Source organism: Lithobates pipiens, unplaced genomic scaffold, assembly GCF_037356315.1.
Source record: "Lithobates pipiens isolate NorthernLeopardFrog02 unplaced genomic scaffold, aLitPip1_a1.2 Scaffold_27, whole genome shotgun sequence".
In the NCBI taxonomy this organism is placed as follows: Eukaryota; Metazoa; Chordata; class Amphibia; order Anura; family Ranidae; genus Lithobates; species Lithobates pipiens.
The window spans coordinates 161,607,399-161,634,916 of NW_027507788.1; the positions used below are offsets into that span (position 1 = coordinate 161,607,399).

The following is a 27,518-nucleotide window of genomic DNA, read 5'->3' on the forward strand; positions in this document are numbered from 1 at the left end:
ACAAACCCCCCCCCCCCCCCCGATCGCCCCCCGATCCCCCCCCCAGTCACAGTGTCACTGATTGCATTGATCATTTCTTTACTGATCAATGCATTCAGTGTCAGTTGTAAAAGTAAAAACTGTCAGGGCAGTTAGTGTTAGGTCCAGGGTAGCCCCCTATCACCCCCCAATAAAGATTTAACCCCCTGATTGCCCCTAGAGTTAACCCTTTCACCCCCTTTTGCCAGTGTCACTAAGCGATCATTTTTCTGATCGCTGCAGTAGTGTCGCTAGGTAGCTAGTTATTTTTTTAGGTTCACCGCCAGGTTTTTATATCGCTAGGTACCCCGATATACTACCCAATAATGGTTTTAACATCCTGATTGCCCCTAGTTAACCCTTTCACCCCCTTTTGCCACTGTCACTAAGCGATCATTTTTCTGATCGCTGCATCAGTGTCGCTACTGTCGCTAGGTAGCTAGTTATTTTTTTAGGTTCACCGCCAGGTTTTTATATCGCTAGGTACCCCGATATACTACCCAATAAGGGTTTTAACATCCTGATTGCCCCTAGTTAACCCTTTCACCCCCTTTTGCCAGTGTCACTAAGCGATCATTTTTCTGATCGCTGCATCAGTGTCGCTACTGTCGCTAGGTAGCTAGTTATTTTTTTAGGTTCACCGCCAGGTTTTTATAGCGCTAGGTACCCCGATATACTACCCAATAATGGTTTTAACCCCCTGATTGCCCCTAGTTAACCCTTTCACCAGCGATCACAGTATAAGTGTCACTGGTGACGCTGGTTAGCCAGTTAGTTATTTAGGTTCCCCGTCAGGTTTTTATATAGCGCCAGGGACCCCCATATACTACCTAATAAAAATTTGAACCCCCTGATTGCCCCTAGTTAACCCTTTCACCACTGATCACCGTATAAGTGTTACGGGTGACTCTGGTTAGTTTGCTTTTTATAGCATCAGGGCACCCACCATTTATTACCCAATAAAGGTTTAACCCCCTGATCACCCGGCGGGTGATATTAATTAGGTTTTAGGGTCAGGGTCTGCGTCGCCCCAGGCAGCGCTAGGTTAGTGCCAGTACCGCTAACACCCACGCGCAAAGCATACACCTCCCGTAGTGGTATAGAATCTGAACAGATCAATATCTGATCTGATCAGATCTATACTAGCGTCCCCAGCAGTTCAGGGTTCCAAAAAAACGCATTGTTAGCGGGATCAGCCCAGATACCTGCTAGCACCTGCGTTTTGCCCCTCTGCCCAGCCCACCCAAGTGCAGTATCGATCGATCACTGTCACTTACAAAACACTAAACGCATAACTGCAGCGATCGCAGAGTCAGGCCTGATCCCTGCGATCGCTAACAGTTTTTTTGGTAGCAGTTTATATTTAAATCCAGAAGGCAGTGCTTGGTTTTCGGGGTCCCGTACGTGGCTAGGCTCCCAAAAAGTCCCCCACATGTGGTATCCCCGTACTCGGGAGAAGCAGCAGAATTTATTTTGGGGTGTAATTTGACTTCTGCCCATAGCATGTGTGAGCAATATATCATTTAGTGACAACTTTGTGCAAAAAAAAAAAAAGTTTGTAATATTCCCGCAACTTTTGGCAAAATATAAAATATTCCATGGACTCAACATGCCTCTCAGTAAATAGCTTGGGGTGTCTACTTTCCAAAATGGGGTCATTTTGGGGGGTTTTGTGCTATTTTGACATTTTATGGCCTTCGAAACTGTGATAGGTAGTGAGGAGTTAAACCAAAAATTTGCACCCTTAGAAATCCTGAAGGTGGTGATTGGTTTTCGGGGTGCCGTGCGCGACTAGACTCCCAAAAAGTCCCACACATGTGGTATCCCCATACTCGGGAGAAGTAGCGGAAAATATTTTGGGGTGCAATTCCACATATAACCATGGCATGTATGAGCAATATATAATTTAGTGACAACTTTTTGTAAAAAAAAAATTTTTTTTTATTTTTTGTCATTATTCAATCCCTTGGGACAAAAAAAAATGGGGTCATTTGGGGGGGTTTTGTGCCATCTTGGCATTTTATGGCCTTCAAAACTGTGATAGGTAGTGATAGGTTGTGAGGAGTAAAATAAAAAATGTATGCCCTTGGAAATCCTGAAGGCGGTGCTTGGATTTTGGGGTCCCGTACGTGGCTAGGCTCCCAAAAAGTCCCACACATGTGGTATCCCCGTACTCGGGAGAAGCAGCCGAATGTATTTTGGGGTGTCATTTCACATATGCCCATAGCATGTGTGAGCAATATATCATTTAGTGACAACTTAGTGCAAAAAAAAAAAAAAAGTTTGTAATATTCCTGCAACTTGTGGCAAAATATAAAATATTCCATGGACTCAACATGCCTCTCAGTAAATAGCTTGGGGTGTCTTCTTTCCAAAATGGGGTCATTTTGGGGGGTTTTGTGCTATTTTGGCATTTTATGGCCTTCGAAACTGTGATAGGTAGTGAGGAGTTAAATCAAAAATTTGCACCCTTAGAAATCCTGAAGGTGGTGATTGGTTTTCGGGGTGCCGTGCGCGACTAGACTCCCAAAAAGTCCCACACATGTGGTATCCCCATACTTGGGAGAAGTAGCGGAATATATTTTGGGGTGCAATTCCACATATAACCATGGCATATGTGAGCAATATATCATTTAGTGACAACTTTTTGTTTTTTTTGTCATTATTCAATCCCTTAGGACAAAAAAAATAAATATTCAATGGGCTCAACATACCCATCAGCAATTTCCTTGGGGTGTCTACTTTCCAAAATGGGGTCATTTGGGGGGGTTTGTACTGCCCTGCCATTTTAGCACCTCAAGAAATGAGATGGGCAGTCATAAATTAAAAGCTGTGTAAATTCCAGAAAATGTACTCTAGTTTGTAGACGCTATAACTTTTGCGCAAACCAAAAAATATACGCTTATTGACATTTTTTTTACTAAAGACATGTGGCTGAATAAATTTTGCCCTCAATGTATGACTAAAATGTAGTTTATTCGATTTTTCTTATAACAAAAAGAAGAAAATATCTTTTTTTTTCAAAATTTTCGCACTTTTTCCATTTATATCGCAAAAAAAAAAAACGCAGAGGCAATCAAATACCATCAAAAGAAAGCTCTATTTGTGGGAAGAAAAGGACGCAAATTTCGTTTGGGTGCAATATTGCATGACCGCGCAATTACCAGTTAAAGCAGCGCAGTGCGAAATTGGAAAAAGACCTCTGGTCCTTAAGGTGTTTATTGGTCCGGAGCTGAAGTGGTTAAGAAGGTTATACAGTGCTTGTGCAGTGTAATTTGGCCCCCTGTATCACCTGAAATACCTGGCTGATCCTGCCAGTTTCTGTCCTCCCCCTGTAAACTGACCACGATAATCAAGGCTGCTGAGCCCTGACACCGTGGTCAGAGTATGAGTATTTAAAGTGAATGATCTGTTGGATTTAGGTATGTCAAATGTAAAAGTCTAAAATGACTTTCAGGTTAACACAGCAACATATATGGTTTTGCTCTACGTTGGATGCACCCTGTAGTAATCCTGGCCATTGTACAACACCTGGTGCAGTATTGTGGCTTTTGTGCCATATACTACATTGTTGGGCATCCTAGAGGAGGGCCCTAGTTGAGTGTCAGGACAAGCTTTTTCCTAGTGGGTGTCACTGTCATAAAAATATATATTATATCTCTCTCACAAAAGTGAGTACACCCATCCCGTTTTTGTAAATATTTTAATATAACTTTTTTCCTGGGACAGCACTGAAGAAATTTGCTGCCCCCTCAAAATAACACACAGCCATTAATGCCTAAACCGCTGGCAACAAAAGTGAGTACACCCCTAAGTGAAAATGTTCAAATTGGGCCCGAAGTGTCAATATTTTGTGTGGCCACCATTTTATTTTTCAGCACTGCCTTAACCCTCTTGGGCATGAAGTTCACCAGAGCGACACAGGTTGCCACTGGAATCCTCTTCCACTCTTCTATGCTGGTGGATGTTAGAGACCTTGCGCTCCTCCACCTTCTGTTTGAGGATGCCCCGCAGATGCTCAATAGGGGTTAGGTCTGGAGACATGCTTGGCCAGTCCATCACCTTTTACCCTCCGCTTCTTTAGCAAGACAGTGGTTGTCTTGGAGGTGTGTTTGGGATTGTTATCATCTTGGAATACTTCCCTTTGACACAGTCTCTGAAGGGAGTGGATCATGCATTGCTTCAGTATGTCACAGTACATGTTTGCATTCGTGGTTCCCTCAATGAACTGTAGCTCCCCAGTGCCGGCAGCACTCATGCAGCACCCAGACCATGACACTCCCACCACCATGCTTGACTGTAGGCAAGACATACTTGTCTTTGTACTCCTCACCTGGTTGGACACCATCTGAACATAAATACATTTATCGTGGTCTCCTCGGACCACAGGACATGGTTCCAGTAATCCATGTCCTTAGTCTGCTTGTCTTCAGCAAACAGTTTGTGGGCTTTGTTGTGCATCATCTTTAGAAGAGGCTTCCTCCTGAGATGACAGCCACGCAGATCAATTTGATGCAGTGTGTGTTGTATGGTCTGAACAGTGACAGGCTTAACCCCCCCCCCCCATCCCCTTCTACCTCTGCAGCAATGTTGGCAGCACTCGTACATCTATTTCCCAAAGACCAGCTCTGGATATGACACTGAGCATGTGCACTCCACTCCACTTCTTTGGTTGACTGTATGGTCTTAGCCACCGTGCTGAAGCTCAGTTTCAGGGTCTTGGCAATCTTCTTATAGCCTAGGCCATTTTTATGTAGAGCAACAATTATTATTTTTTTTTTCAGATCCTCAGAGAGGAGTTGAACTTCCAGTGACCAGTATGTGAGAGCGATAACACCAAATTTAACACACCAGCTCCCCATTCACACCTGAGACCTTGTAACACTAACGAGTCACCTGACACCGGGGAGGGAAAATGGCTAATTGGGCCAAATTTGGACATTTTCACTTGGGGGTGTACTCGCTTTTGTTGCCAGTGGTTTAGACATTAATATGTTGAGTTGTTTTTTTAGGGGACCGCAAATTTACACTGTTATGCAAGCTGTACACTCACTACTTTACATTGTAGCAAAGTGTCATTTCTTCAGTGTTGTCACATGAAAAGATATGATAAAATATTTACAAAATGTGAGGGGTGTACTAACTTTTGTAATATACTGTATATTTGATATGGCACATTGCCAGCCCCTTCATAATGAATGAGCTGCCCTAACATAACACACTTTTTAACATGTGTTATAACTTAAAGTGAAAAATCCTTTACAACTACTTGGTGTGATTAATGTAGTTGGTTGGTTGTTTTATTTCAGAGTCAGGGGTCTGGAACCCCTCTGTCCTCAACGCTGGTCTCTTTATTGTTCTGAGCACAAACAGAATTCAATTCTATGGCTAACGTGTGATGAGGGAGTGGAGCGGACTCTCTAGAAGTGAAAATCTGCTTAAAGGAAAGGTAACTAGCTGCATGAGTGCCTTTTACACAACTAATATATATTCCATGGTGGAATTTGGTCAGAAAGCCACACCTGTATGTAAAGGTTATCTGTGTACTAACACAGTCTCGTAGTGCTGTCACCAGACTGTGATGACCATAGTTTATTTTTTTTGTATTTCTTTAGCTGGATTCCTCCGTGTCCGTTTAACAAATATGCAAGTGCAATGCTTTTGTTGCGCCTTTTAGGTGCATTGCGTTTGGAGCATCCCATTCATTTCAATTGGCTTGCTAATACACGTCAGGAACATTCATTTTTTTTTTTTAATCCTCTAAAGTGTGTGGCAGTAAGTTACGATGCCGTGTTGTGTGATTTTTACGCACATGCATTGTCTGGTTTATTTAGGGTGTTTTAAAAATGAATGGTGCTTCAGCACAACTGCCAGAACGTGGCATGTTGTCATGGGCTGCAGAAACGCATGTGATATTGTGCACACCTTCCTGTTTCAGATAAATGTGAAAAGGGCTTGTGTGTGTGTGTGTGTGTGTGTGTGTTTGTTTTTGTGTATTGAAGTCGGCTGAAGTCTCCTATTTGTCCTAGGACCTCAATGAGTGTTTCTTAGAGAAAAGGGACTATAGCAGTTATATGCAATTGGCAGACCACCAGCTTTTCCGGAACTACAAGTCCCATGAGGCATAGCAAGACTGACAGCCACAAGCATGACACCCAGAGACAGAGGCATGATGGGACTTGTAGTTTTGCAACAACCGGAGGGCCGCTAATTGCATATCCCTGGACTATGGTATAAGAATGGAAATGGAACTCTGTATAAGAGTAATATTAAATTTAAAAGGAAATGCAAGTGTGTTTTGGCTTTTTTTTTCCTACTTCAGTTTGGCTGTCAAACTGATCCTCTTCAGCCCCAAATAAGAGAGACTCCCCAAATGCATTGACATTGACTTTTCCTTGACCTATTTAAAGTGTTTGTAACCCTAAAAAAAATCCTGTTCTTTTTTTTTTAAAGCATGAACAGCACCGTTCTTGTGCTGTGTCTTTTGGCCCCCTGTATCATATGAAATTCCTGGCTGATCCTGCCTGGTTCTGCCCTCACCCTGTAAACTGACCACAATTTTATCACGGCTGCTGAGCCCTAATACAGTGGATGACAGTTTACGTGCCTCTGTCATCTACAGATCTCCTTTGTCTGCATCTAATGCTGGTTAAAGTGTATCTAAAGCCAAAACTGCCTGTGCCTTGGTGTGTGTGTGTGTGTGTGTCCCAATTTTGGAAGCAGTCTACTCACTTCCTGTCTTTTTGATATGCATCCAATAGAATAGGAAGTAAGGGGGGAAGGTCACCAAATTAGACAAAAAGCAGCAACAAGGCACGTTTTCTAGCAAGGAGGAGGCAAAAGGTGAAAAACTTCTGTCCGTGACCCAATGACTGAGGTTTGCCCTTACTTCCTGTCCAGGTAATGAGGGGGCAAACAGAACAAGGGGAGAGAACTCCTAGGTGTCACACAGAAAATGTTCAAGCTGGGTTCACACTGTTGTGAAAAGGCACATTTTGCATGTTTGTGTCCTGCTGTGTCATTCATTTTTTAAGGGTGCCCCAAGACACCTTGCTAATGGATGTGTGTTAACAGTGCACCACAGCACACAGTAATGCACTACCATGCCTTGATGGTGAGCTGCCTTTAAAAGAGAACTATGTTTGTTTGTTTTTTGGCTAATCATACTTACCTAGGTGAATAAAGGAAAAAAGTATATTGCTCTAACCAAAAACAAAAGAAAATAAAGCAGCTACACAAGAATGTGACCAAATTCATACAAACAGAAAAATACAATGTAGCGCTAAAAAAAAACAAAAATGTGATAAAAGTGAAAAGTGTCCAAATCTCAAATTAATAAGTCTTTGAAATTCTATTGGATTTTTGAAACTTTTTTAACTAATAAAAAAATTAAAAGTGGGGCGTGCAAAATTATTCGGCCCCCTTGCGTTAATACTTTGCAGAGCCACCTTTTGCTGCGATTACAGCTGCAAGTCGCTTGGGGTATGTCTCTATCAGTTTTGCACATCAAGAGACTGAAATTCTTGCCCATTCTTCCTTGCAAAACAGCTCGAGCTCAGTGAGGTTGGATGGAGAGCGTTTGTGAACAGCAGTTTTCAGCTCTTTCCACAGATTCTGGATTGGATTCAGGTCTGGACTTTGACTTGGCCATTCTAACACCTGGATACGTTTATTTGTGAACCATTCCTTTGTAGATTTTGCTGTATGTTTGGGATCATTGTCTTGTTGGAAGATAAATCTCCGTCCCAATTTCAGGTCTTTTGCAGACTCCAACAGGTTTTCATCCAGAATGGTCCTGTATTTGGCTGCATCCATCTTCCCCTCAATTTTAACCATCTTCCCTGTCCCTGCTGAAGAAAAGCAGGCCCAAACCATGATGCTGCCACCACCATGTTTGACAGTGGGGATGGTGTGTTGAGGGTGATGAGCCGTGTTGCTTTTACGCCAAACATATCATTTTGCATTGTGGGCAAAAAGTTTGATTTTGGTTTCATCTGACCAGAGCACCTTCTTCCACATGTTTGGTGTGTCTCCCGGGTGGCTTGTGGCAAACCTTAGACGAGACTTTTTATGGATATCTTTGAGAAATGTCTTTCTTTTTGCCACTCTTCCATAAAGGCCAGATTTGTGCAGTGAACGACTGATTGTTGTCCTATGGACAGACTCTCCCACCTCAGCTGTAGTTCTCTGCAGTTCATCCAGAGTGATCATGGGCCTCTTGGCTGCATCTCTGATCAGTCTTCTCCTTGTCTGAGTTGAAAGTTTAGAGGGACGGCCAGGTCTTGGTAGATTTGCAGTGGTCTGATACTCCTTCCATTTCAAAATGATCGCTTGCACAGTGCTCCTTGGGATGTTTAAAGCTTGGGAAATCTTTTTGTATCCAAATCCGGATTTAAACTTCTCCACAACAGTATTACGGACCTGCCTGGTGTGTTCCTTGGTCTTCATGATGCTCTCTGCGCTTTCAACAGAACCCTGAGACTATCACAGAGCAGGTGCATTTATACAGAGACTTGATTACACACAGGTGGATTTTATTTATCACCATCAGTCATTTAGGACAACATTGGATCATTCAGAGATCCTCGCTGAACTTCTGGAGTGAGTTTGCTGCACTGAAAGTAAAGGGGCCGAATAATTTTGCACGCACCACTTTTCAGTTTTTTTATTTGCTAAAAAAGTTTAAAATATCCAATAGATTTCGTTCCACTTCACAATTGTGTCCCACTTGTTGGTGATTCTTCACAAAAAAATTAAAATGTTATATCTTTATGTTTGAAGCCTGAAATGTGGCAAAAGGTTGAAAAGTTCAAGGGGGCCGAATACTTTCGCAAGGCACTGTATAGATGGAACCCCGATAGGACCACGCCAATCTGTCTGCCACTGGAAGAACTGTAGATCCTTAGGTCTGCAAGGGAACACTCAACATCATCGCGAAAGTTCAAATCCTCTTCGGGACCATTAGACCAATGTATGAACACTAGGTCATGTAAACGAAGGTAGATAGAACCTTGGTGAGACTACATAGGTGGGTATCCACCGACCGACCAGGGAATCTACATCATAATCTGCAAGACCACAGAGGCTCCAATCTTTCTCTCCAGGAGTCACAAGATGGAAAGGAAAAAGAGGGCAATTCCGACCAGTAGTAAGGCAGTATGTAGAGCGAGACTCGTGATGGAAATCATATAAATAATTGAAAAGAAAAAAGGCTTCCCATAGTGTAGGTTTGAAAAAATAAACAAAATTGCTGTTTATTGGCATAAAACCAGCATGAACAAAGCAATAAAAATGAAATATAAAATTTGATCACATGTTAAAAAGCAATACAGAGAACGTGATAACCTATGCCCTACGTGCTTCGTCCAAAAGGACTTCAACAGGGGCATCTAACTGTTCCCCTGTATTGCACTTATATATATAACTAACATAAAAGGCTATAACACCAATTACATACGAGATAGCACCATTAACAATGAAAGGCAACCCCGATAGGGCGATATTACTCATATGGTACAACTATATCCACCTCTTCAGTCAGGGGACCAATCATCATTTGTATATCAAACCCGCCAAAAAGTACAAAAACCACTAACCAATCATGTAAAGTGAGGCTGGGGTCAGCACATGAAAAACCTGTGAAAAAACGGCAAAAAGCCAGCGAAAACGGGTCAAATCGACTTATCTGACATTTGGCCAATCAGCTGGATGTAAACTATATCCAGGTTGTGATCATTCAATCAAAGAATAAAAAAAAGTAAAAAAATTTATATAGTGAGTGGAAGTTTAAATAGGTTGTAACTGAACCTCACTTTGCCCTCGTCCACATATAGCATATTCCCGCAATGCTAAATTATTGCCCATATACCATATATTTACGATTTCCTTATTGATAACACAATATATTCAAAGCTAGGCCAGAATGAACAAATACCAAGCCTCGTTTTCAAAAACGAAACCCCGTATGTAAAATTGATTCAGAATGAACCTTGGCTGTATAATAGCAAGCCTAACTCGTGGGTAAAATTCGTAGTATCCGGAAAGATATAGCTATACCGCGCCAAGCCTCTGACGACTCGCAAACCGGAAGTGATGTAGGACGCTAGGTATGGAGCGAGACACAGCCGCGCATGCACCGAGCCTCTCTTCCTTACATGTGAGGAACCGGAAATGGCCCTACCGGAAGAATCTAGACCAAGACCGGATGTAATCAAACCAAGTCTCGTTTGCAAACCATAAACTATCACCCAAATTATCTGTCCTAAACGTAGCCAAATCTAAAGCTCAGCCTGGTGCTTAACCATATAACGGGCAAATGGACATAAAGAAAAAAAGAAGAATGCACACCTGAAAACGGGGCAGGTTATATCATATGATCACCAAGCCTCTCACTTTCAAATGAATGGACTCGAAAGAGCCCAAAGTACATACAAAGCAAAAGCTATGTGGGGAAAAAAAAATAGCCTATGCTCTATTAATAAATGAATAGATATCCCACTCAACGTTTAACCCAAACGGTGAATAGGTTTTCAAGTGATAAATCCATTGGGTTTCTAAATGTAAAACCCCCCGTAGCGGAGATTCAACTCTCCAATGGGGAACAAACTTGTTAATAATGACAAATTGTGTTCCCTTGGGGTCTCGGTTATGGTGTTCCAAGTAGTGTCGCGGGATGCTGTGATTAGTAGAGGTCGACCGATATATCGGCCGGCCGATATTTGCCGGTTTTTAATTAATCGGCATCGGCCGATTGTGCTGATAAAAAGCCGATTTAGAACTACAGCGGGACTTTGAAATGACTTCTGTATAGAAGTCAGTGTAAGTTGCCTGAGTCAGCATAGAAACATCTTTCCTCCTCTCTGGGCAGGCTGCCAAGAAAAGAACAAAATGATACAATGTTTACACTTGAATGAAATCATCTCTGTGTGTAGAAGTTCTCAGTTTAACCATTTAAAGACTAAATCTTTTCTGACACTTGTTGCTTACAAGTAAAAATCCTGTATTTTCTGCCAGGAAAATCACTTAGACCCCCCAAAAATTATATATATTTTTTTAGCAGAGATCCTAGGGAATAAAATAGCGGTTGTTGCAATATTTTATGTCACACGGCATTTGCACAGAGGTCTTTAAAATGCATTTTTTTGGGGGAAAAAATACTCTATTTAAAAAATAAAAACAGTAAAGTTAGCCCGTTTTTTTTTTTTTTTTTTTTTTTTTTGTCCAAAAGTTTTGACTACCTGTTTTTATTTAATACATAGGTTTTTTTTTTTTTTAATCTAAATCATACATACAAGTAAACTGATTGGAGGTTTGTTTTGTTTAATAAATGTTTAAATGTAAGAAATTTTCGGTATCACTTATGAAGGCTGCTTTCACACTGAAGCGGGCAGGCGTTGATGGTAAAACGCAAGTTTTAGCGGCTCTTTACCATCATTTTAGCGGTGCTATTTGGCTGCTAGTGGGGCACATATAACCCAGCTGGCGGCCAAGGAAGAGGTTAAATGCGCCCATGAAGCACTGCTGCCAAATCGCATTGCATGCGCTTCGGCAGTGGTGCTCATTCATATCAATGGGCAGGAGTGGTGGAGGAGCGGTATACACCACTCCAAACGTGCTGCTTGCAGGACTTTTTTTTTAAGATCCTGCCAGCGCATCGCCTCAGTGTGAAAGCACTCTGTCTTTCACACAGACTGCAGGGGAGCCATTTTGCAGGCACTTTACAGGCGTTATTTTTAGCCCAAAAGCGCCTGAAAAACGCCCCAGTGGGAAAGGTGTGTTAGATCAAGGGGGATTAAAAAAAAATATATATATATAAAAAAGGAAAAAAATAAAGAAATAAAATAAAATCGGCCTAACATATCGGCCCAAAAAAATCGGCATCATATATCGGCTATCGGCCACCATGATTTCTAAATATCGGCATCGGCCAGAGAAAAACCCATATCGGTCGACCTCTAGTGATTAGTCTTTCCATTTTTAATATTCGTCAAATGTTCGTTAGCCCGAACAGAGAATGCTCTAATTGTACGTCCCACATACTGCTTGTTGCATGGACAAGTCAACACATAGACTACAAATTTGGTAGCGCATGTAGTGAAATGTTCCATTTGATATCAACAATGTGTAGTTGTAGACGTGAAAGACTCGCTCTTATGTCTGCCACAGGTGTTATTAAGGCAGACATTGCATCTACGACAAGGATAGTACCCCTTACATTACGGAAAAAAAGGGATACCTTTTAGGTGGATCAATGACATTAGGTGCTATTCTACCTTGTATAGAATGTGCCCCCCTAAAAATGACTCCAGCTTTAGGAGGCATATTAGCACTCAAAAGTCTGTCACTACGGAGTACACCCCAATGTTTTTGGATAATACTCTTAATGGTTCTGGATTGTACTGAATAGGTAGTAAAAAAAGGGCCGCCTACATTTGTCCTCAGGCTCCTTCCTAGGTGCGGGTAGTAACAACGCATCTCTATCCAGTCCAGAAATCCATTCGATCTCCAAGTCCAGTAACTCGGACTGATAGCCTTTTTCCACAAATCTGTTTTTTAGAATTAGTGACTGAGCATGGAAGTCCTCAAGACGGGTACAGCTCCTCCTTAATCGGAGGACCTGGCTCCGAGGGACAGACTTCAGCCACTGTGGATGGTGACGGCTATCGACCGGAATGTAGCCATTCCGGTCGGTAGGCTTAAAATATGTTTTCAACTCGAGCTGTCTATCGACAACCCAAATCTCCAAATCCAGAAAGTGAATGGAAGTGAGGCTGGCCTCATAACTGAGGTGTATACCCCTATCATTCATATTCAACGAAGACATGAAGCAATCAAGGGATGTTAGGTTGCCCCTCCATAGGAGGAGGATGTCGTCTATATACCTAGCCCAGAGAACCAACTCGGGTCTCTGGAGGGCATAGACGAAATCCTCCTCCCATTTGACCATGAAAAGGTTAGCCAAACTGGCAAATTTGGCCCCCATGGTTACACCTGTCTATAAAAAAAATTTATTTTTATTCTGGAACCAAAAGTAATTGTGCTGAGTAGCAAACCTAAGAAGCTCCATAATAAAATTTTGTTGTAACAAAGGTAGTGAGGTATCTTTAGACAAATAGGTGGATGGATCATCAGACCGATGCTGCAGTTGTCCCCTGGCTTCTCTACACTGAGAACTGAGCCACTGAACACCGCCAGTGGCTCTGTTTTCCCTCTGCCCTGTGCAGAGCGATGCTGACTGTCAGTCAGCATCGCTTCTGCTCTGATCCTCCACACTCATTGGAGCGATGAGCTGTGCGGAGTGGCCATCTAAGCGCTTTGCTGAGACTGCCATCAATCAAGGCAGCTAGTGGATCCAGACTTGGGAAGTCGGGATGATGCGCTGCCTTGATTGATGGCAGTGACATCAGCAGAGAGCGGACTTCAGACCACTCTGCTGAAAACGGGTCACAGGAGTGCAAAACAAATTGTGACACAGAGGAGAAACCCAACCTAAAAAGCTCAGGCTGGACTTCTCCTTTAAACTGTTTTGGTGCATTAGGCAGCCTATTTTAAAAAATTTTAAATAACACGCACCGCAAAAATGTGAGCCCAGTATGGTAGTGCCAGTGGTGCCAGTATGCAGAAAGTGGAAAACCCAAAATCCTGGGTACAAATATTTACATCAGAATTGTGTTTTTTTTTTTTTTTTTGTTTTTTTTTTTTTTAAAGGGCTTTACCGGTAATTTTAGAGGTTCAAATTCTGCAGCAGAAATATGGCTGACCAAAGACTGCCCATTTGTCGGAAGTGACGACATTTAAGCCGAACTTTACCTACAAATGACAGGACCATTCCTCTAACAATTTTTTTCTTTTTCTAGGGGAGTAGATACTTTTTATTGTGACTGGTACCTGCTCCTAATTCGGAAATACCTGCCTAGGTGAGAATTGTCACCAACTGACTGAAAAAATAATTTAAGCAGAGCTCAGTAAAGTGATTACCATAACCCATTTAGATTGTTTTCCAGTTCTTGGTATACGACACCTTTTTGTCCACTTGTGTTATGTCAGATTTATCTTTGATACTTTTGGCCACTTGGGAAGTGCAGTTGTTATTGACAGTGACAGATTTCAAGAATGATGGCACACAGTAAGCCAATATCGGGTGCACAGGCTTTTTTTTTTTTTCTCCTCTTCTTTTGATCTCTTAGTGGAAGACTATGTTCAAAACATTAGCACGCTGACACTTGGGGACCCAGAACACTTCCAATCCAGGGGACAACCTGTCATCCTCTAACTCTTTACTAAAACTGGAAAATCTTGTACACTCTGCTTACAAACCAATCAGTTTCCAGTTTATTTTTTCAAAGCTTAAAGTGATTGTAAAGTCTTGTTTAAAAAAATAAAAAGCTGTTATACTTAACCTGCTTTATACAGTTGATTTTGCACTGAGCAGCCTGGATCCTCCACTTCTCGGGTCCCTCTTTGCTGCTCCTGGCCCTTCCCTTTGCTGAGTCACAGCTCAGTGTGTCCATTCAGATGCGGAGCCCTGCCCCGCCCCCTCTCTCCCTTGATTGGCTAACTGATTTGACAGCCATAGGAGCCAATGGCGCTACTGCGGTGTCTCAGCAAATCAGGAGGAGAGTGCCAGATAGCTAAGACACCCATGGACATCGCTGCAGAGAGATGGGGTTCAGGTAAGTAATTGGAGGATGCTGGGGGGAGTGGGGGGGTGGGGCTGCTAAACACAGTTTTTTTATTTTAATGCATAGAATTAAGCTAAACCACTTCAGCCCCGGTAGGATTTACTCACTTCCTGACCAGGCCATTTTTTTGCAATACGGAGCTACGTCGCTTTAACTGACAGACGTTGTACACAAACAAAATTTATGTTCCCCCCCCTTTTTTTTTTTTTTTTTTTCCCCCCCCACAAATAGAGCTTTCTTTTGGTGGTATTCGATCACCTTTACGGTTTTAATTTTTTGTGCTTTAAACGAAAAAGAGTGACCATTTTGAAAAAAATAACAGTATTTTTACTTTTTGTTATAATAAATATCCAAAAAAAAACAAATTTCTTCCTCGGTTTAGGCCAATATATATTCTTCTACGTATTTCCCAATTAGCGTATATAGATTGGTTTGTGCAAAAGTTATAGCGTCTACAAAATAGGGGTCAGATTTATGGCATTTTTATTATTTTTTTCTACTAGTAATGGCGGTGATCTGTGATTTTGACACTTTTTTTGGGACCAGTGACATTTATACAGCGTTCAGTGCTATAGAAATGCACTTATTACTGTATAAATGTCACTGGCAGGGAAGGGGTTAACACCAGAGGCGATCAAAGTGTTAAATGTTCCCTAGGACAAGAGCATATAGTTTAAATTGATTCACCCAGATCAAACAGGGTTTATGAAGGGCCGAGAGGCCAGAGATAATGCTATTTGAACCCTGCATGTATTGCATTGGATGCATAATGGCCAAAACCAGACCCTGAGTGCTGTAATTTCAATGGATACCGAAAAAGCATTCGGTGGGGTGGAAGTTTATGGTCGGAGATTTGAGGGAGATGGGTCAGAGAGCAGATGGGATGGGTGAGGGCACTGTATGCAGATCCTAGAGCAAGGGTTAAAGTTAATGGTAGACTATCAGATTATATTGAGATACGGAATTGTACTAGGCAGGGGTGCCCATTGTCCCGATTGTTGTTTTCTATGGTGCTGGAGCCCTTTCTGTGCACAATTAGGGGAAAGGGGAAGATCAAGAGGATTTGTGCTGGATCAACGGAACATAAGATCTCAGCTTAAGCATATGATCTACTTTTGTACATCCACAAGAGTCTTTGAAAGAACCTATGTTGGAAATAGACAGGTTTGGCTAATTTTAAAAATAAATATTGAGAAATCATTAATGCCGAGCCATGTGCCTTTTGAGGATGAGGACCACCTTGCAATGATCTTTTCCTTTTTGTTTGGCGCCTTGATTCTATATTCTATTTAGGGATCTATATCTCTTCAGATGTATAAAGTGCCTATATGATCTAAACTATGGACCTTTAATGGTATCCATAATAAAAGATTTGCATAAGTGGAGAAGTCGTACTATGACATGGTTTGGCAGGGTAAACGTGCTTAAAATTTGTGTAATTCCCAGACTTCCTTACGTTTTACATACTGTACCCATAACACTCCCACAGATATTCTTTAAACAAATACGAAGGGCTTTTATGACCTTCGTGTGGGGAGATATCCCAGGTTTGCACACAAGATTTTGAGGAGACCAGGGTGGGGTGGGACTACCAGGTATATTACAGAGCCATGGTCCTGGTTCTTATAATGAACTGGTGCCATGACTCTGCTGGTAAAATTTGGGTGCCCGTGGAGAAAACATTAGCGGGTAGGAATTTGGCCGGAGCCTCTTGGATTCCGGTTTCTTATAGGGGGTTGTCAGAATATGCATCACCATTGATGAAGACAACATTATCCATTTGAGAGAGAATGAACAGTATGGGAAAGTTTGCCCCCCCCCCCCCCCCCAATATCCCCTATAACACCATTGGAAGGATTTCCCTGGTTTTCCCCAGGGGAAAAGAAAGGGAGTTTAGATCGCTGGGGAAGGGTAATTGTGCTGGCGTTGGCCCCAGGGGGAAAATTGCTTGCTTTGGTGGATTCAGTTTGAATACTGGGGGAAGTACCAGTGGCTGTATGTATACCGTCAACTTACAGACTTGTTTAATAAGTGGAAGTACCAGATCAGGCCAGCGAACCCACTATACTACTTTTGAGGAATAGTGTGTTAACTTATCAGACCCAACTCATATGTTGTCTCGACTGTAGGCTGGTTCTGAGTGCCTAAAATACGGCCACTCCCTATTTTATTCGAGAATCGGAGAGGAGAACTGGGCTAAAATTTTACATCCCAGGAAATTAAAACGCTGATGAGAGCGACACATAATACTTCAATAAGTTGCCATATACAGGAGATGTCTTAAAAGTTCCTGACAAGATGGTATCGCACATCGGCTCGATTGGCTCAGATATACCTATCGGTGGACGTTGACTGCTGGAGGGGATATAACCAAAGGGGTTCATTTCTGCATTTATGGTGGTATTGCCCAAATAATGTTTTCTGGGAGCAGATAGCCCCTTGGATTAAGAAAATTACACTTAGACCTATAGAATTCTCCTTATTACATTTTCTTTTTCATGGGATGCCATCATCTGCTGTTTTTATAAAGAGAAGTGTTACTCCCCATTTGCTAAATGCAGCCAAAATAGTAATACCTAGATTTTGGAAACAGTCTGGATGTCCCACTATAATGGATTGGAAAAGGGAGGTAGAAAAAATAATGGAAGCGGAGAGATGGATACATATGGTTAAAGACCAACAGAACAAATTTAAAGATGCATGGGCAGGATGGTTGTATTACTCCTCAGAAATGGGGGTGGATTAAACCCTTTTGGGGGTAATGCTGCGTTATAGATATCAGTCTGTTTTTTTTTTTTTTTTTTTCCATTTTTTTTTTTTTTTTTGATGATTGATGTCATTAAAGGAAAAGGATAAGTTATAGTAATGAATTAGGCACATAATGGAATCGCATAAAGAAAGGTAGATTGAAATGATGGGTGGAGAGGTATAAAAATGAAATAGTAGATTAAGATTATATTGAATTAAAACACTAAATAAGACACGGAAATAGTAATTCGAAATTATACATTTTTTTTTTTTTCTTTGTGTTTTTTGTTCTTTGTAGGTTGTTTGACAAACGTAATAGGGCGCTGTAAAGCCCCCTTCTTAATTTATGGTTTGAATAATGTTTTGCACAAATTGAGTTTTGGTTATGGGTAGGTAAGAAGTTGTGGTCCCTTTTTTTTTTTTCCCCTCTCCTCTTTCTCTCCTTTGTGAAGAATACCTGATCAAGGACCCAGTGTGTTTTCAAGGGGGGGGGGGGGGAGGGCTGTGGTGTATGTTAATGAAAATGATTTATTTATATAGATTGTGTGAATTTTATGTAATCTTTATTTTAAAAAAATTATCATAGAACAACAAACGGACATGAAACAAATCCTATAGGTAAAGAAGACGCCAAATAAAGAGCCCTTCTCCGGGTACACATACTCATCAGAAGAGTTACTCAGAGATACACACACACACACACACACACACACACACACACACACACACACACACACACACACACACACACACTTGGGGGATCATATCAGGGGGAATGATTATCATATTACCACCACATCATATGAATTCAAACAATTATGGATCTCCCCTACCGTTCCCTTCTGGTATGTCGTTGAGGAGGGTTGAGACCCTCAATCAGAAAAAGATCAGGCAGCGACCCAGGGTGCCAGGGCCAAAAGAAAAACAAAAGTATAAAACCTGTACTGGAATCAGAATAAAACTAAAAAATAAAACTAAAAGTAATGGTAGCATGGTAAACCAATTTGAGCTGGTAGGTTTATTAAAGCTCATCCGTGCCTTCACTCTCTGGTCTGCGGTGCCCCAAGACCTCCCCGGCCTAGCCCCATCAATCAGGGAGGGCCACAGCCTGCCAGACTGGCATCGTTTATCCAAGTCGCCCATATTGAGTAAAACTTCTTATATCTGTCTTTACATTTCGCCATCCACGCCTCTGCAGCCATGATATTATTAACTAAGGCCATCAATTTGGTGCGTGTAGGGACCTGGCTTCTTCCAGTATATTGGGATTAGCCTTCGAGCCACATTGAGCAGATGGGGCAGTATCGATTTGCGGTACTGGCTGAGAGGAGCAGTGGGGAAGTGCAGTAGGGATTCCAGCAGAGAATCTGGGAGCTCCAGATCCAAAATGATCTTGATCGGTGTATGAATATCCAGCCAATAGGGCCTTAGCCTGGGGCATTCCCACCAAATGTGACGGAATGAGCCTCTAAGGCCACTTTCTTTCCAGCATGTGGCCGAGAGAGACGGGTATATCTTGGCAAATTTGGAAGGGCTCTATACCACCTGTTCAGAACCTTATAACTATACTCCTGCATTTTTGTATCTACCACTCGAATGTGTGAGGTGATAAAGATGGTGCAACAGAGGCTCGGTAAAGACGTGCTGAAGGTCCTTCTCGCCAATGAAACCCAGCTTCCCTTCATTATGCAGGGATTTCAGCAAGTCATATAACGCCGATATGGCATGGGGGATAGGAGAGGTTGACATACATAGGAGTTCAAAAGGGGATGCCAGGGTGGGGGATCGAGCCCCCTGGAGTCGGGTATATATAAAGTGCTGTCTGTAGTGGCACTCATCAATTGGGAAGAGGCCGTATTGTTCTCTCAGTGTACATAACCAAACGGTTTTGCAATGTAGAAAGATATTGAGTGCACAATCAAATATTCACGTTCCCTGACAGGGAATGGTGAACAATACACAATAATCAAATATACATGTTCCCTAAATGGGAATGGTGAACAATAGACAATAAAGCTAAGGTCAACACACTCAAAAAATGAATTGAATAAAAATAAAAGTCTGAATGCACAAATATAATCCTCGGGGTCTTTGGCACAAAAACGCACAACACATCACCAGTGCATAAACATTGAAAATGCAAGTGCTCTCCTCCACCTCAGTATCCTAGCCGGTCACCTCACGTTCTGACCCTTGTTTCACCAGAAGGTCAGAAAAAGCAGGTTGCTGCTCTGGGATACAGACGGATGAGCTGGTCATGCAACTCCTATTCCGTCCATGCTGCCTCCAGCTGATTGGATGGATACCAGCTTGCGGACTAGTAAACTCAAAGATATTTCAGGAAGGTTTGACACCAGGTAAATGTGAAAGCAGTCTGGAGCTGTGTACGTAAACCCAAGGGGATGTTCAGTGAGGGGATCTCTGACTTGTAGTTTATTGTAAAATTGGACAATTGGTTGAATTCTCTCAACTCTGCCATGATGTTAGGCAGTGGTATCTGGAGTTCAAAGACATAGAATAGGACATCGTCTAGCGTAGGCGGATAGCTTGTGTTCAGTCAGACCTATCATAAAGCCCTTGGTATCTTTTTATTAAGGCGGATCTTATTAAGCAGCGTTTCGAGGGTTAGGGCAAAAGTAAGAGGAGATCAAGGGCATACTTGGCGCGTCCCATTACTAATTGGCAAAGCATCTGGCAATAACCCATTCGCCTTCACTTTGGCAGTCGGAGAACTATAGAGGGAGCATATCCATGCTAGCTTGTTGGGGCCCAGGCCAAGCCTGGTCAGCACTGTTCTCATGTAGGTCCAGTCCACCCTGTCAAATGCCTTCTCTGCATCGGTGGAAAGCAGAAGACAGGGGTGTGTCGTCGCCTGAGATTCAACCCAGTGAATCAGTTGGAGCACTCTATTAGATTTGTCCCTAGCCTCCATTCCCATTATGAACCCCGTCTGGTCAGAGTGTATCAGCGTCTAAGCTTAAAAGTAAAAGTAATATAGGTCTATAGTTCCCTTGCATGGTGTGGTCTTTCTCCTCCTTTGGGAGGACTGTGATATGCGCAATCAACGCCTCACTGGGCATTGCTGTGCCGGAGGCCAAAGCTGTAAAGTAAGCACATGTGGGACTAGAAAGCACCTCTGAGTATTTCCTATAGTAAGCATTTGTGTAGCCTTCGGGGCTGGGGCTCTTCCCTTTTTTAAGAAGGTCTTTAATAACCGCCTCAATTTCCGATAGGGAGATGGGGGGACGTCCAGCTGCTCAACAATTGAGGCCTCCAGCTGCGGGGACTGGGGCTCTGAGGTATTGCAGGATATGGCCAACCCATTGGGGTTCTGCAGAGCTAGGTAAGGTGGGAGACGGTACAACAGAGCATGGTAATCCCTGAAAGTATTAGCTATTTTCGAGTAGTGAACGACCGATACTCCCATCGTTGAAGTGAGCTTATGTATGTGTCCCGAGTGGCATTGGTGTTTGAATGAATGAAATACTTGTATAGCGCACAATGCGAAATGAATCGCCACTAGGCACTGTTTAAGGTGTTTAAGGGGTCTTGCTATTAGCCTCCCACATTTGTTACCAAATTCATAGAATATGTGTGCCACATGGCGTATTCAGGCCCTTGCAGTTCTGCCGCCATTGCAGGGGTGACGTGACATTTTGTGGATGAGTTCTGCCGCACGTATTTTAGCTAATAGGGTCTGCAGTCCCCCCCCCCCCCCCCGCCTTCTTCAATCTCACCCCATGGGATATCGACTTCCCTCGAACCACTGCTTTATGTCCCTCCCACACCGAGCCCATGCCTACCTCGCCTGGCTTATTCTTCGCAAAATACAGGGAGATGGTGTCGGACACCTGTTTTTTGAGCTACCGTGTCATCCAGGATTCCTTCATTCAGGCGCCAGTTCTATGTCCGTGCCTCCATAGACAGGGGATGCAGGGAGATGGAAACCGGAGCATGATCTGAAATAGTAATGGAACTGATGGAAGCGCCAGCAAGGGAGTCAAGGGAGTACTGGTTCAGCACCAAGAGGTCTAATATGGGTAAAGACATTGTGTGTGGCCGAAAAATGGCTATAGTCTCTGCCCGTGGGGTGGAGTAGTCTCCAGCCGTTGACCAGGTGGTGCGCCTGCAGGGACTTCACAAAATGTTTCAGAAAGGCAAATGAGTGGGCTGAGCGGCTTGCGGGCGTTTCCCAGTTGCGGGTCGGGGCTAACATTGAAATCGCCCCCTAGGATGAGCTGTCTTTCCCTGAAGGAGGACAGAGTCCAGGACAGAATCTAAGAAAGTAAGCTGTTTGCTATTTGAGGCATACACAGCTGCAAACGTAAACCTACGGTTATAAATGGTGCCCTTAACAAACAAACCGACCATCAGGGTCAATTACTTGGTTCGCCAGAACAAAGGGACAGTGTTTGTGGACTGCTGTGGCAACCCCCAGATTTGGGACGAGGGGAGTTGCTGAGGTACCATGATTTGTGTAAATGCTGGGGACTGGGTCAGTCCAGAAGTGTGTTTCCTGCCAAAAAAAATGTGTGCCCCCCCCCCCCCCCATGTTTTTCATTTCAAGCCACAACGTACTGCATTTTGCTGGAGACCCCAGACCATGCACGTTGTATGACACGACTTTCAAGGCTGCCATGGTGAAAAGTCACTGGGCTGTTAGCAGGGGGGAGAAGGGCCCCACAGCATGTCCAGTCCAGCAGCAGGGAGCATAAAGAGCACATCAAGCATGAACAAGAGCCTAAAAGCCTACAGTTATTGTAGGTGAAAAAAACATGAAATTTAGGAAACACGGTAAACCATAAAACGGCCAAAAACAAAGGGCACAACAAAATGCAACTTCGCCACTGGTCGGGAAACCTCAACCTAGGGCAAAAAAGGTGATATGGTAGTTAAGGTCCAGCCTCCTCCCATGGGGAGTGAGAATGGGGTGTTTTGGCCAGGGGGGGCCCCTTCTGGCAGTTTGATTGCCACAGTTCAGGGTGGGTGGGGAGAGGTATCTCTGGCGATGCCCTCCAGTCTGGAATGTCCACCTGAGGCAGTCCAAAGGATTCCAGAAATCTGGGTAGGTCAGCTTTGCTTTGCAGGGTAAACGGTTTGCCATCCTTAGTGGCAGAAAGGCTAAACGGGAAGCCCCATTTTGTAGGGAAATTGTGCATCTTGTAATGCCGCCAGTAGTGGCTGGAGAGTGCGGTGTTGCATGAGCGTGCATCTGGAGAGGTCCGGGAAGGTTAACTTGGCTCTGTCAAAATCCACGTCTGACTCCTCAGACTTGATTCATGATATGCTCCTTAAGAGAGTATTTGTGTAGTTTACAGATCATGTCTCTGGGGTTATTAGGATCTTCAGAGGGGGGCCGCAGGGCTCTGTGGGCCCGGTCAATTTCAATGTGCTTGGGTGCCTGACGGCCTAGTATTTGCTTAAAGACCCCTTGCAGGGTGGGTATGATATCCCTTGGGCCCATGGCTTCTGGTAGAGCCCTGATGCGTATATCCCCCCCCCCCCCCCCCCCCCCATCAAATTGCCCACCCCATCATATCGGTTACTTTTTGTACCACCACCCCCTCCCTTTAGAATGTAAGCTCTACGAGCAGGGCCCTCCTGTACCTATTGTGTTGTCCCCCTTATACATTGTAAAGCGCTGCGTAAACTGTTGGCGCTATATAAATCGTATAATAATAATATCAACCCTGTGGCTCCTGTTTTCAAAATCGTCCATTTGCTCCAGCTGGGCTTCAAGTCTGCGGTCCTGCATTTTGCAGTGGTCAGTAAGGGCCTGCAGGGTAGGAGTAGGCCCATCCCATTGCGTCTCCAGGGCCTACACTCTACCCCCTAGATGTGCTGTGTCTGCCTGCAGGCCCTCGATGTCCTGTCTCGGGGCCTTCTCCACTCTGCAAACTGCTCCAAATAAGCCTTGGTGGGGAGGGAGAGAATGTATGAGCAGCGCAGCTATGAGGAAAGATTAGAGGAACTGAATTTATTCACTCTTGAGAAGAGGAAATTAAGGGGGGATCAACATGTACAAATATATATAAGGGGTCCATATAGTGAACTTAGTGATGAGTTATTCACTTTTACAGTCAACACAAAGGACAAGGAGGCACTCTTTATGTCTAGAGGAAAAGAAATTTCATCTCCAAATATGGAAAGGTTTCTTCACAGTAAGAGCTGCGAAAATGTGGAATAGATTCCCTGCAGAGGTGGTTCTGGCCAGCTCAGTAGATTGCTTTAAGAAAGGCCTAGATTATTTCCTAAATGTACATAATGTAACTGGGTACTAACATTTTTTAGGTAAAGTTGATCCGGGGAAAATTAAGCTGTCGTTCAGGCTGAAAGAAGTGCGGGTCTCATGGAGCTCAGGGAAAGCACGTCTTCACTCGTGCATGCCGTAGCCACGCCCCTGCAGTGTTTATTTTTATGTTGTATGTTGCTATATATATATATATAAAATTCCCTAGGGAGGTGCTTACTGACTGGGAGTACAGGGAGGTGGCTGTTTCTAATCACTAGGAACAGACAATCTCACTCTACTCCCTTAACAGAAGGAGGATCTGTTTGTTTACACTGGCAGATCCCTGTTCTGTGTCTGTGCAGCAATCCGCTGATTAGCTCCCCTGCTAGAAAATGGGCAGGTATGCGTGCCCACAGATCGCCATGTATGCGCCCGACGTACAATGATGGCAATTCACGCAGGAGAGCCAGCCTGCTGCAATACAACTTCAGCGGTTGGTCATTAAGTAGTTAATTGAACAAGCTGAAGTTAGAAGCTGGCTGGCTTCCATGCAAAGGGACAAAGCAATAAGAACCTGATGGAGGTTCTAATTATTTGCCACTCTCCAGATCATATAAAAGCCACACTTGGGTGTAGGTGGGCTTTAATAAACCCCTGTGTGGTGTGTTATATTTTTTTATCATTTATAGTCGACACTGAACATCACAATTCGATGCTTTCTTCATCTACCAACTCCAATCCTAATCATAACTGTACACAATAGATTTATTATCACATTCCAGGAGAGCAAATCACGGAAGTAATATTGGCAAGCATAAATCTGAGAAGGTAATATAAAACTAGCAGTGCTGCGATACAGCCTGTGCACCAGATATTGACTTCCTCTCTGTCATTCCAGCAGGCTCATCAATTGGGAACCCTCTGTCATTTCCAATTGGCTTTTTAAGCTCCTTTTGCTGCTTATTAACAATATGTAAATAAGTCTTTTGAGGTGACCGAGTTAATTTACCAACCAGGTCTTAACCTGCGTCCAGGTTTGTTTTATTTTTTTCAATACTTTTTTTGAGTATACAAAGAAGCAAACAAAGTAACATTAACATTGCTTAGAATTACAGACAGTAGTATTGTCACCCGAGGACATTTGCTGACCAAGAGACCCAGAATGGAACCCAAAAATTACAGTTCTCACCTGCTGAGTCTTGTCAGCCGATTTAACAATAAAACTTCAAAAAAAGCACTTAACGTACGCACATTCCCTCCCCGAACATATCTGAACCCAGATAGGGGGCATGTTCCCAAACTCCGGCACCCCTAAAGGGAGCTAACTGTGCCGGAGGCCCGAGAACCCCACCCCCCTCCTGGGCCAGAAACGCTCAAAGAAAAAAATTACCGTTAACCGTCTACATCTGGAAAGAGCAACAGTGTTCGGAGCTTCAGATGTGGCTACTGTTAGAGTAACTTGTAGGGGAGAGGGAGAGACGTTGACTTGTCGTTTTGACAAACAACACCTCTAATGATCTGTGTAGTAACATAGTGCGCCTAAAGAGAGCAATGTTGAGGCAAGAAGAGACCTGGAGTAGGTATACAACAGAGAATAGGAAGAATAAGTGATAGCGAAGGAGGAAGAGGATAGGAGCTGGACCGTAACTTCTGATGAAGTGGTGCTCACTCATCCGCAATAAGACTGGTGGCACGGAAGTATGTGTAGACCTGGAGATGTAGGTAGTCCAGGGAGCCCACACTGCTTCATGTCTTTCCACTGTGTCCAGGAAGATGCTAACCATTTTTTTCCTGGGCCATAATCCAGGATATCTTCTGCTTGACCAGCCTCAGGGACACTGTGGGTTACTTCCAAGCCCGCACAATTGTCAGTTTAGTTCCGATTAAGATAAACCTAATAAGATTTTGCGTTAATTTCGGAATCCCTGGTTGGGGGGAATTAATTAAGGCATATTGAGGAGATTGGGGAATGGGTATTGTTATCTTCCTAATAATGTGGAAAACCTTGTTCCACAGATTTCTAATTTTCGGGCATTCCCACCAAATGTGTAGCATAGAACCAATATGACCACAATTGCAGAAACCTAAGGGGGGCGCATTCAGGTAGATCCTGGACAGTCGCAGAGGCACCAAATACCACCGCATTAGTATTTTTAAGTTGGCTTCGGCCAGGGCTAAGTTAAGTAGACCTTTTGAGGCAGCAACTGATGCCTTATTCCATTCAGCTACCATCCATTGTTGAAGATCATTTTCCTATTCGCGCATGAAGAGTGTTTGAGTCCGCCTGAGCGAGTGCTCGCTAAATCACCGGAATCCCCCCCCCCCCCCCCCCCTCTGCTCCATGGCCTGGCCACACCAAAGCTTTTATTCAGTTATGGATGCGGGTTGAGGAGTAGAGGGCCCCAAACAAGGATCTAAGAAAGTGGGAGATTTGCTGAAATCTGAATTTTTCCCTTCCTGGCATCTCAAGCTTATTAATGCAGTGGGTTAAAGTGATGGGTCCTGAGGGGGTTAAAAAGTGACCAATCCTGTATATCCCCTTATCTAGCCACCAACAAAAGGCCTTAATGTCTTGTCCGGGAGGAAAGGGGGGATTCCTAGAAATGTGGGAGAGTGGCTTCCAGCGAGAGGTCAAGTGTGGGTTATTTTTGAGGGAATCCCAGAGAGCTAGTGAGTGTGAAAGTGAGGGTGCCAAAATGGCCGGTCTGTCCTTGGATGGGCACCATAAGATGTAGTCAAGGGTGTAGCCCAGGATGGACTGCCTCTCCCTGTGTACCCAATCTGGGTGAGCAATTTTAGAATAGATCGTGGATAGTTGGGAAAGTTGAACTGCCTGATAATACCATAACATGTTTGGCACTCCCAGTCCCCCCTGGTCTCTCTTTCGGGGGAGGGATCCCCAGATAAACTTCATAATTTTGGACTGAAAGGAACGAAGACGGTCTTTAGGGACGGGGATGGGTAGGGATCTAAATAGATAGAAGATATGCGGGAGTAAAGTCATTTTTATAGAGTTTACCCTGCCTAACCAGGAGATGCTCAGCTTATCCCAAAAGGCTAGGTCCTCCTCCAGTTTCCGAAATGTGGCAGGGTAGTTAGCGGAGTAAAGCTTGTCTATAGAAGCTGTCAAATTGATCCCTAAATAAGGAAGCACAGATTTCGACCAGTTACACCTAAAACTGTCTTTGAGTTGACCTACCATCTGAGACAGTAAGTTAATATTGAGTGCTAGGGACTTAGCATAGTTGACCGTGAGGCCTGACACTTTGCCGAAATATCCAACAACCAGCATATAATAGGAAGCGAGGTGCTTGGAGATGATATGAAAAGTAACACATCGTCAGCGAATAGGGCACTCTTATGAGCGTTTGGCCCACATTGGATCCCTTTTTATGTCGGGATGCGCTCTGATGATGGCTAGCGTCTCGATGATCATGGCAAAGACCAGCGGTGATGGGGGGGCATCATAAAGGACTGACCAAATCCCCATTTCTCCAGGGTGGGGACAAGAAAAAAACAGGAGACTGAGTCGAAGGCCTTCATAAGATCTAGGGAAAGCAGGAATCCCTGTTGACTGAGACCCCCATCCAATCCCGATCGCAATAGTGAGATTATATCTACAGCCCTCCTTATCTGATCCGGCCCCTGCCCCCCAGGAATAAAACAGACCTGGTCCCCATGAATGTAAAGGCTAACGATGTGAGAGATTGGCCAGAATCTTAGTCAAGATTTTAAGGTCGCTATTGATCAGGAATATGGGTCTATAATTTAGAGGTGCAACTGGGGTCCTTTCCTGGCTTGGGTATTACGGTTACAAATGCTGAATTCATGGTTGTAGC

At 43.5% G+C, this 27,518-nt stretch overlaps 1 protein-coding gene across 12 annotated transcripts in view; it reads left to right on the forward strand.

The window, feature by feature from the left end:
• The window catches only part of FAM118B (family with sequence similarity 118 member B), a 139,782-nt gene that overhangs the window by 45,209 nt on the left and 67,055 nt on the right, over positions 1-27,518 (forward strand). For 9 of the 12 annotated variants that reach the window (XM_077457789.1, XM_077457813.1, XM_077457800.1 and 6 more), the window contains exon 2: positions 5,328-5,467. The exons of the other annotated variants lie outside the window; for them this stretch is intronic. The gene's annotated coding sequence lies outside the window, so the exon portion shown is untranslated. The remainder of the gene's footprint in view (positions 1-5,327; positions 5,468-27,518) is intronic. 12 annotated transcript variants of the gene reach the window in all.